Raw genomic sequence first — 10,257 nt, 5'->3', positions numbered from 1 at the left:
CATCTAACATGACCACTTTTTGCGCCAAATAAATGTCAAATATAATTGTATGCAAGATATGTCTTTTTTTTCCTTATATAATACTTCATTGTACTTTGCTTAGCTTGAAGAAGATTGTGGTCCAGTTCTTGAATCCACTGTGTAACCAACCTTTCTGGTCCTACCCACGAGATGGGGTCTCCTTATACCTCATGCCTCTGTTCACCTTGCAATAAATAGGTTCCTGGGAGTTAGTCAAATGTTGTGTGTTGCATCCCAGCAAGATTAATAGTTTTCCAAGAGGGACCTCGATATGATATCGAGGTCCGATACCGGGACGCTAAAACTTCCGACCTGTTTCCTAACCTTAATGGTTAAGGTAGTTGACCTTGCCGAGGAAGGTGTGCGCGCAGCCGAGTGCTCGAACTCGTGCCGTCTCTCTCGTGCGCACACAGAGAAACCACACTAATGTGATATATCAATGAACAAATTCACAATGGTCTTGAGGATTCGAACCTACGCACTGGATGTTTCCACACGCGCCCTAGTCAACTGTACCACGACACGGTAAAAGAATCACAACCTGGAGTACTACTGCCTCCCACGAGGGTCCCGAGGCGTCCACTGAAGCCTAACTCTTCCCCCAAGGCTTCCCCCTAACTCTTCCCTCTTATCTCTTCCCCCAATAAGATTCGATTTGATTTTTGATGAGGATGATCAGTATGAGGACTGGGTTATTGATATGAATAAAAATGTGTTGGGGACAGGCGGCCTGTTTATAAATATATACGTTAGGTCCCATCCACCCAAGGTCCAAGTAGTGAGCTTCCCCAATATGCAACCCATAACAGTTGACTAACTCCAGGGTACCTATTTACAGCTAGATAAACAGACGTAGAGCATTAGGAGAACGTGCCAAACCCGACCGGGATTCCCGATTGTGAGTGGAAGACTAATTGTAGTAGGTTAGTATGAGGATGGTTGATATTATACTAATGACAGGTATATGCCTTTTACACTTTATAACAACATTCTGTAATAAGAACTGACGCCTCTTTTGTTCAATTCTCCCTAATTCAACTACATAACATTATATATATTATATATTATATATATAATATATATAATTATATATATATATATTATATATATATTATTATATATATATATATATATATATATATATATTATATTATATAATATATATATATTATATATATATATATATATATATATATATATATATATATATATATATATATATATATATATATATATATATATATATGTCGTACCTAGAAGCCAGAACGCACTTCTCAGCCTACTATGCAAGGCCCAATTTGCCTAATAAGCCAAGTTTTCATGAATTAATTATTTTTCGACTACCTAACCTACCTAACCTAACCTAACCTAACTTTTTCGGCTACCTAACCTAACCTAACCTATAATGATAGGTTAGGTTAGGTTAGGTAGGGTTGGTTAGGTTCGGTCATATATCTACGTTAATTTTAACTCCAATAAAAAAAAAATTACCTCTTACATAATGAAATGGGTAGCTTTATCATTTCATAAGAAAAAATTAGAGAAAATATATTAATTCAGGAAAACTTGGCTTATTAGGCAAATCGGGCCATGCATAGTAGGCCGAGAAGTGCGTTCTGGCTACTAGGTACGACATATATATATATATATATATATATATATATATGTATATATATATATATATATATATATATATATATATATATATATATATATATACACATTGCTAAGGTAATAACAAAAAGCAATATTATAATCTCCACACTGTAGAATAAGATAATGCAGATATGATGATGGCGAGAGTGGGCAGTAGTGGTGCGCCTGGTAGCGGGGTGGAGGCGGCACCGCTGTAGTAGGGGCAGTAGGGGCACTGGTACGACCCACACACCTCGCAGATGTCCAGAGCCGCCAGGGACGTGGCGTTGATCACAGTCGTCTCGAAGTGCTCTGTCGGCAAGGAACGTCACGCTAAAGTGCGCTCCACAATAGTTGTACATGGAAATGAATAGCTGAAGATTATAATTACTTTACAAAACATACGATGGGAAGGTAATTGTACGTTATAATATGGTATACTGTTGTCAGGGGAAAGGAAGTCTATCATGTTTAATTAGGTTCGTAGCCAAGGTGGAGTGAGTGTGCTTAACCCAGCCAATTACTGGCCAGCTCCAGGTACTCCCTCCCCCCCCCCGGCCCACAAGCAATGTGTGGCCTCGCGGCTGAGTGGACAGCGCTTGGGGGTCGTAATCCTGTAACCCAGGTTCGATTCCCGGACTAGGCACAGACAAATGGACAGAGTTTCTTTCACCCTGATGCCCCTGTAACTAGCAGTAAATAGGTACCTGGGAGTTAGACAGCTGTTACGGGCTGCTTCTTGGGTGTGCGTGTGGTACTCACCTACTTGTGCTTGCGGGGGTCGAGCTCTGGCTCTTTGGTCCCGCCTCTCAACCGTCAATCAACAGGTGTACAGGTTCCCGAGCCTATTGGGCTCTATCATATCTACACTTGAAACTGTGTATGGAGTCAACCTCCACCACATCACTGCCTAATGCATTCCATTTGTCAACCACTCTGACACTAAAAAAGTTCTTTCTAACATCTCTCTGGCTCATTTGGGCACTCAGTTTCCACCTGTGTCCCCTAGTGCGTGTGCCCCTTGTGTTAAATAGCCTGTCTTTATCAACCCTGTCGATTCCCTTGAGAATCTTGAATGTGGTGATCATGTCCCCCCTAACTCTTCTGTCTTCCAACGAAGTGAGGTTCAATTCCCGTAGTCTCTCCTCTTAGCTCATACCTCTCAGCTCGGGTACTAGTCTGGTGGCAAACCTTTGAACCTTTACAGTTTAGTCTTATGCTTGACTAGATATAGACTCCATGCTGGAGTCGCATACTCCAGGATTGGTCTGACGTATGTGGTATATAATGTTCTGAAAGATTCCTTACACAGGTTTCTAAAGGCCGTTCTTATGTTAGCCAACCTGGCATATGCTGCTTATGTTATCCTCTTCATATGAGCTTCAGGGGACAGGTCTGGCGTGATATCAACCCCCAGGTCTTTCTCTCTCTCTGACTCTTGAAGTATTTCATATCCCAAATGATACCTTGTATCTGGTCACCTGCTTCCTACCCCCTATCTTCATTACATTACATTTGCTTGGGTTAAACTAACAGCCATTTGTTCGACCATTCCTGCAGCTTGTCCAGGTCTTCTTGAAGCCTCAAGCTGTCCTCTGTCTTAATCCTTCTCATAATTTTGGCGTCGTCAGCAAACATTTAGAGGAACGAGTCTATACCCTCTGGGAGATCATTTACGTATATCAGAAACAGGATAGGTCCGAGTATAGATCCCTGTGGTACTCCACTGGTGACTTCACGCCATTCTGAGGTCTCACCCCTCACTGTAACTCTCTGCTTCCTATTGCTTAGGTACTTCCTGATCCACTGGAGCGCCCTACCAGTTACTCCTACCTGTTTCTCCAGCTTATGCATCAACTTTTTATGGGGTACTGTGTCAAAGGCTCTCCGACAGTCCAAAATAATGCAATCCGCCCATCCTTCTCTTTCTTGCTTAATCTTTGTCACCTGATCGTAGAATTCTATCAAGCCTGTAAGGCAAGATTTACCCTCCCTGAACCCATGTTGATGGGTTGTCACGAAGTCTCTTTTCTCCAGATGTGTTACTAGGTTTTTTCTCACAATCTTCTCCATCACCTTGCATGGTATACAAGTTAAGGACACTGACATGTAGTTCAGTGCCTCTTGTCTGTCACCCTTTTTGTATATTGGTACTACATTAGCAGTCTTCCATATTTCTGGTAGGTCTCCCGTTTCCAGTGACCTACTATACACTATGGAGAGTGGCAAGCAAAGTGCTCCTGCACACTCTTTCAATACCCATGGTGAGATTCCGTCCGGCCCAACAGCTTTTCTCACATCCAGCTCCAAGAGGTGCTTCTTGACCTCATCTCTTGTAATTCCGTACCTTTCCAAGGTCACCTGGTTTGCTGCCACCTCTCCTAGCGCCGTGACTTCTCCCTGTTCTATTGTAAAGACCCCCTGGAACCTTTTGTTAAGTTCTTCACACACCTCTGTCATTCTGTGTACCTGTTGCCCACCCTAAGTTTCATCACCTGTTCCTTCACTGTTGTCTTCCTCCTGATGTGACTGTAGTAGCTTTGGTTCGGTCTTGGCTTTATTAGCTATATCATTTTCATACCTTTTCTCAGCTGCTCTTCTCACACTAACATACTCGTTCCTGGTTCTCTGGTATCTCTCTCTCTCTACTTTCTGGTGTGCGCGCGTGTGTGTGTGTGTGTGTGTGTGTGTGTACTCACCTATATGTACTCACCTATATGTGCTTGCAGGATCGAGCATTGACTCTTGGATCCCGCCTTTCGAGCATCGGTTGTTTACAGCAATGACTCCTGTCCCATTTCCCTATCATACCTGGTTTTAAAATTATGAATAGTATTTGCTTCCACAACCTGTTCCTGAAGTGCATTCCATTTCCCCACTACTCTCACGCTAAAAGAAAACTTCCTTACATCTCTGTGACTCATCTGAGTTTCAAGCTTCCATCCATGTCCTCTCGTTCTGTTACTATTCCGTGTGAACATTTCGTCTATGTCCACTCTGTCAATTCCTCTGAGTATCTTATACGTTCCTATCATGTCCCCCCTCTCCCTTCTTCTTTCTAGTGTCGTAAGGCACAGTTCCCTCAGGCGCTCTTCATACCCCATCCCTCGTAGCTCTGGGACGAGTCTCGTTGCAAACCTCTGAACCTTTTCCAGTTTCATTATATGCTTCTTCAGATGGGGACTCCATGATGAGGCGGCATACTCTAAGACTGGCCTTACGTAGGCAGTGTAAAGCGCCCTAAATGCCTCCTTACTTAGGTTTCTGAATGATGTTCTAACTTTTGCCAGTGTAGAGTACGCTGCTGTCGTTATCCTATTAATATGTGCCTCAGGAGATAGATTAGGTGTTACGTCCACCCCCAGGTCTCTTTCACGCGTCGTTACAGGTAGGCTGTTCCCCTTCATTGTGTACTGTCCCTTTGGTCTCCTATCTCCTAGTCCCATTTCCATAACTTTACATTTGCTCGTGTTGAATTCTAGTAGCCATTTCTCTGACCATCTCTGCAATCTGTTCAGGTCCTCTTGGAGGATCCTGCAATCCTCATCTGTCACAACTCTTCTCATCAACTTTGCATCATCCGCAAACATCGACATGTAGGACTCTACGCCTGTAAACATGTCGTTAACATATACAAGAAATAGAATTGGTCCCAGCACCGATCCTTGTGGTACTCCACTTGTTACTGTTCGCCAGTCCGACTTCTCGCCCCTTACCGTAACTCTTTGGCTCCTTCCTGTTAGGTAGTTCCTTATCCATTCTAGGACCTTTCCCCCCACCCCCGCCTGCCTCTCGAGCTTGAACAGCAGTCTCATGTGCGGTACTGTATCAAAGGCTTTTTGGCAGTCCAGAAATATGCAGTCTGCCCAACCATCTCTGTCCTGTCTTATCCTCGTTATTTTATCATAGAATTCCAGAAGGTTTGTTAGGCACGATTTCCCTGTCCAGAACCCATGTTGATGTTTGTTCACAAACCTAATGTTCTCCAGGTGTGCAACCAGTCGTAGCCTAATTATTCTTTCCAGTATTTTACAGGGGATGCTTGTCAGTGATACAGGTCTGTAGTTAAGTGCCTCCTCCCTATCTCCTTTCTTGAAGATCGGCACGACATTTGCCTTCTTCCAGCAACTGGGCAATTCTCCTGACATAAGTGACTCATTAAAGATCATTGCCAGAGGCACGCTGAGGGCCTGTGCTGCTTCTTTTAGTATCCACGGTGTGTGTGTGTGTGTGTGTGTGTGTATGTGTGTAAAAAAAATAGTAGTTAGTAACAGTTGATTGACAGTTGAGAGGCAGGCCGAAAGAGCAGAGCTCAACCCCCGCAAGCACAACTAGGTGAATACAATTGTCTGTACACACACACACAGGAATATAAGCTATTCCTGACGCGACATGTACACAGAGGTATACGTCACTTTCCTCCTGACAGTTTGGCGTTTGTCTTGAATCCTTAGTCAAGGTAATATTCAAGAAAAAGCTTTCTTAGAATGTGATTATAGCGCCCTGGGAAGGGGTATGAAAACAGACCAGGAGGTGAGCTAGCGGGTGACGTGAAGCAGCACTTCTCACCCACTTGAACTATCCAGGCCGTTGTGCCGACCAGTCCAAGTGGACAGATATCCAACTTCAAACCAAAGAAACTGACCTGGAGCGAAGACCTCGAATATGGAGGCGGCGCGAGCAGCGGTGAGGTTGGCAGCGGGGAAGTGTCTTATCAACCTGTAGGTGAAGCAGCGAGGCCTCTCACTCTCCACCTGCAGCAAACACACACTTGTCTCAGTATACCCCACCTACAGCTGGCTCTGTATACACCAGCAGCTGGCTCTGTATACACCAGCAGCTGGCTCTGTATACACCAGCAGCTGTCTCAGTATACCCCACCAGCAGCTGGCTCAGTATACCCCACCAGCAGCTGGCTCTGTATACCCCACCAGCAGCTGGCTCTGTATACCCCACCAGCAGCTGGCTCTGTATACCCCACCAGCAGCTGGCTCTGTATACCCCACCAGCAGCTGGCTCTGTATACCCCACCAGCAGCTGGCTCTGTATACCCCACCAGCAGCTGGCTCTGTATACCCCACCAGCAGCTGGCTCTGTATACCCCACCAGCAGCTGGCTCTGTATACCCCACCAGCAGCTGGCTCTGTATACCCCACCAGCAGCTGTCTCAGTATACCCCACCAGCAGCTGTCTCAGTATACCCCACCAGCAGCTGTCTCAGTATACCCCACCAGCAGCTGTCTCAGTATACCCCACCAGCAGCTGTCTCAGTATACCCCACCAGCAGCTGTCTCAGTATACCCCACCAGCAGCTGTCTCAGTATACCCCACCAGCAGCTGTCTCAGTATACCCCACCAGCAGCTGTCTCAGTATACCCCACCAGCAGCTGTCTCAGTATACCCCACCAGCAGCTGTCTCAGTATACCCCACCAGCAGCTGTCTCAGTATACCCCACCAGCAGCTGTCTCAGTATACCCCACCAGCAGCTGTCTCAGTATACCCCACCAGCAGCTGTCTCAGTATACCCCACCAGCAGCTGTCTCAGTATACCCCACCAGCAGCTGTCTCAGTATACCCCACCAGCAGCTGTCTCAGTATACCCCACCAGCAGCTGTCTCAGTATACCCCACCAGCAGCTGTCTCAGTATACCCCACCAGCAGCTGTCTCAGTATACCCCACCAGCAGCTGTCTCAGTATACCCCACCAGCAGCTGTCTCAGTATACCCCACCAGCAGCTGTCTCAGTATACCCCACCAGCAGCTGTCTCAGTATACCCCACCAGCAGCTGTCTCAGTATACCCCACCAGCAGCTGTCTCAGTATACCCCACCAGCAGCTGTCTCAGTATACCCCACCAGCAGCTGTCTCAGTATACCCCACCAGCAGCTGTCTCAGTATACCCCACCAGCAGCTGTCTCAGTATACCCCACCAGCAGCTGTCTCAGTATACCCCACCAGCAGCTGTCTCAGTATACCCCACCAGCAGCTGTCTCAGTATACCCCACCAGCAGCTGTCTCAGTATACCCCACCAGCAGCTGTCTCAGTATACCCCACCAGCAGCTGTCTCAGTATACCCCACCAGCAGCTGTCTCAGTATACCCCACCAGCAGCTGTCTCAGTATACCCCACCAGCAGCTGTCTCAGTATACCCCACCAGCAGCTGTCTCAGTATACCCCACCAGCAGCTGTCTCAGTATACCCCACCAGCAGCTGTCTCAGTATACCCCACCAGCAGCTGTCTCAGTATACCCCACCAGCAGCTGTCTCAGTATACCCCACCAGCAGCTGTCTCAGTATACCCCACCAGCAGCTGTCTCAGTATACCCCACCAGCAGCTGTCTCAGTATACCCCACCAGCAGCTGTCTCAGTATACCCCACCAGCAGCTGTCTCAGTATACCCCACCAGCAGCTGTCTCAGTATACCCCACCAGCAGCTGTCTCAGTATACCCCACCAGCAGCTGTCTCAGTATACCCCACCAGCAGCTGTCTCAGTATACCCCACCAGCAGCTGTCTCAGTATACCCCACCAGCAGCTGTCTCAGTATACCCCACCAGCAGCTGTCTCAGTATACCCCACCAGCAGCTGTCTCAGTATACCCCACCAGCAGCTGTCTCAGTATACCCCACCAGCAGCTGTCTCAGTATACCCCACCAGCAGCTGTCTCAGTATACCCCACCAGCAGCTGTCTCAGTATACCCCACCAGCAGCTGTCTCAGTATACCCCACCAGCAGCTGTCTCAGTATACCCCACCAGCAGCTGTCTCAGTATACCCCACCAGCAGCTGTCTCAGTATACCCCACCAGCAGCTGTCTCAGTATACCCCACCAGCAGCTGTCTCAGTATACCCCACCAGCAGCTGTCTCAGTATACCCCACCAGCAGCTGTCTCAGTATACCCCACCAGCAGCTGTCTCAGTATACCCCACCAGCAGCTGTCTCAGTATACCCCACCAGCAGCTGTCTCAGTATACCCCACCAGCAGCTGTCTCAGTATACCCCACCAGCAGCTGTCTCAGTATACCCCACCAGCAGCTGTCTCAGTATACCCCACCAGCAGCTGTCTCAGTATACCCCACCAGCAGCTGTCTCAGTATACCCCACCAGCAGCTGTCTCAGTATACCCCACCAGCAGCTGTCTCAGTATACCCCACCAGCAGCTGTCTCAGTATACCCCACCAGCAGCTGTCTCAGTATACCCCACCAGCAGCTGTCTCAGTATACCCCACCAGCAGCTGTCTCAGTATACCCCACCAGAAGCTGTCTCAGTATACCCCACCAGCAGCTGGCTCTGTATACCCCACCAGCAGCTGGCTCTGTATACCCCACCAGCAGCTGGCTCTGTATACCCCACTAGCAGCTGGCTCTGTATACCCCACCAGCAGCTGGCTCTGTATACCCCACCAGCAGCTGGCTCAGTATACACCAGCAGCTGGCTCAGTATACACCAGCAGCTGGCTCAGTATACACCAGCAGCTGGCTCAGTATACACCAGCAGCTGGCTCAGTATACACCAGCAGCTGGCTCAGTATACACCAGCAGCTGGCTCAGTATACACCAGCAGCTGGCTCAGTATACACCAGCAGCTGGCTCAGTATACACCAGCAGCTGGCTCAGTATAAACTAAATAAATATAACCCAACGCTAATTAGGTTCCATCTGGAAGGAGTGGATGGTGGGTACAGTAGTGGGAGCCAGGTGTGGCACCCCTCACCTGGTGCGACCAGGTGAGGGTGCCACACACACACACCAGGTGAGGGTGCCACACACCAGGCGAGGGTGCCACACACCAGACGAGGGTGCCACACACCAGGCGAGGGTGCCACACACCAGGCGAGGTGTCAGGAAGGCGAGTGTAAGCAGGCTGAGTGGGATACAAATTAAAGCAGTTGAACATGCCACTAAATCTCAGACAATTCATTTTTAAATTCTGGAGCCGCCTTTGAATAAATGTGCTTTTTTAATAACGATGTTTTTGAAGTCTAGACAGTAGAGGCAACAAGATAATTATGAGTATGAATTGTTGGCTATAAAAGTGTAGGCTATAATCTATTGTTCTGTAGAATATGATTAAAAAAATACCAGTAATATTGCCCATCAATACTGTTGGGCTGCTTATACCTCCTTGACTTTCACATTAACCACAAGGACCACTTTGACACCACTCACATTAACCACAAGGACCACTTGGACACCACTCACATTAACCACAAGGACCACTTGGACACCACTCACATTAACCACAAGGACCACTTGGACACCACTCACATTAACCACAAGGACCACTTGGACACCGCTCACATTAACCACAAGGACCACTTGGAAAGGTCTCCAGCTACTCACATAGTTAAACTGCCAGAATATCTTGGAGGAAGAGCTCTTGGCATCGATGATCTGAGGAAAGTCGTCGAGCTGAGCCTTCTTGACGTAGGTGTTAGCGTGGGGCTGGTAGAGGTCGTAGCCAGTCGCCACCTCCACCTCCAGGAAGGCCGCGTGGCTCGTCCTCGAGACGTCCACCGCTGTCCACCTGTGGCCACAGGAAGAATGGTATAGTGGTAGTGGAGCTGGCTGGGGTGTAGTGGTATTGGAGCTGGCTGGG

General features: G+C 47.7%; 1 long non-coding RNA gene across 1 annotated transcript; it reads right to left on the bottom strand.

Annotated features, from left to right (window-relative positions):
• Positions 1-1,721: 1,721 nt before the first annotated feature.
• LOC138368735 (uncharacterized) lies at positions 1,722-10,209 on the bottom strand. The gene is made up of 3 exons (XR_011229645.1): positions 10,002-10,209; positions 6,302-6,410; positions 1,722-1,968 (listed from the first exon to the last, which is right to left on the bottom strand). It is a non-coding gene; the product is annotated as an uncharacterized lncRNA (long non-coding RNA).
• Positions 10,210-10,257: the final 48 nt, after the last annotated feature.

The sequence above is a fragment of the Procambarus clarkii genome, chromosome 26 (assembly GCF_040958095.1).
Source record: "Procambarus clarkii isolate CNS0578487 chromosome 26, FALCON_Pclarkii_2.0, whole genome shotgun sequence".
Classification (NCBI taxonomy): domain Eukaryota; kingdom Metazoa; phylum Arthropoda; class Malacostraca; order Decapoda; family Cambaridae; genus Procambarus; species Procambarus clarkii.
This window is presented reverse-complemented; position numbering and strand designations above follow the sequence as displayed.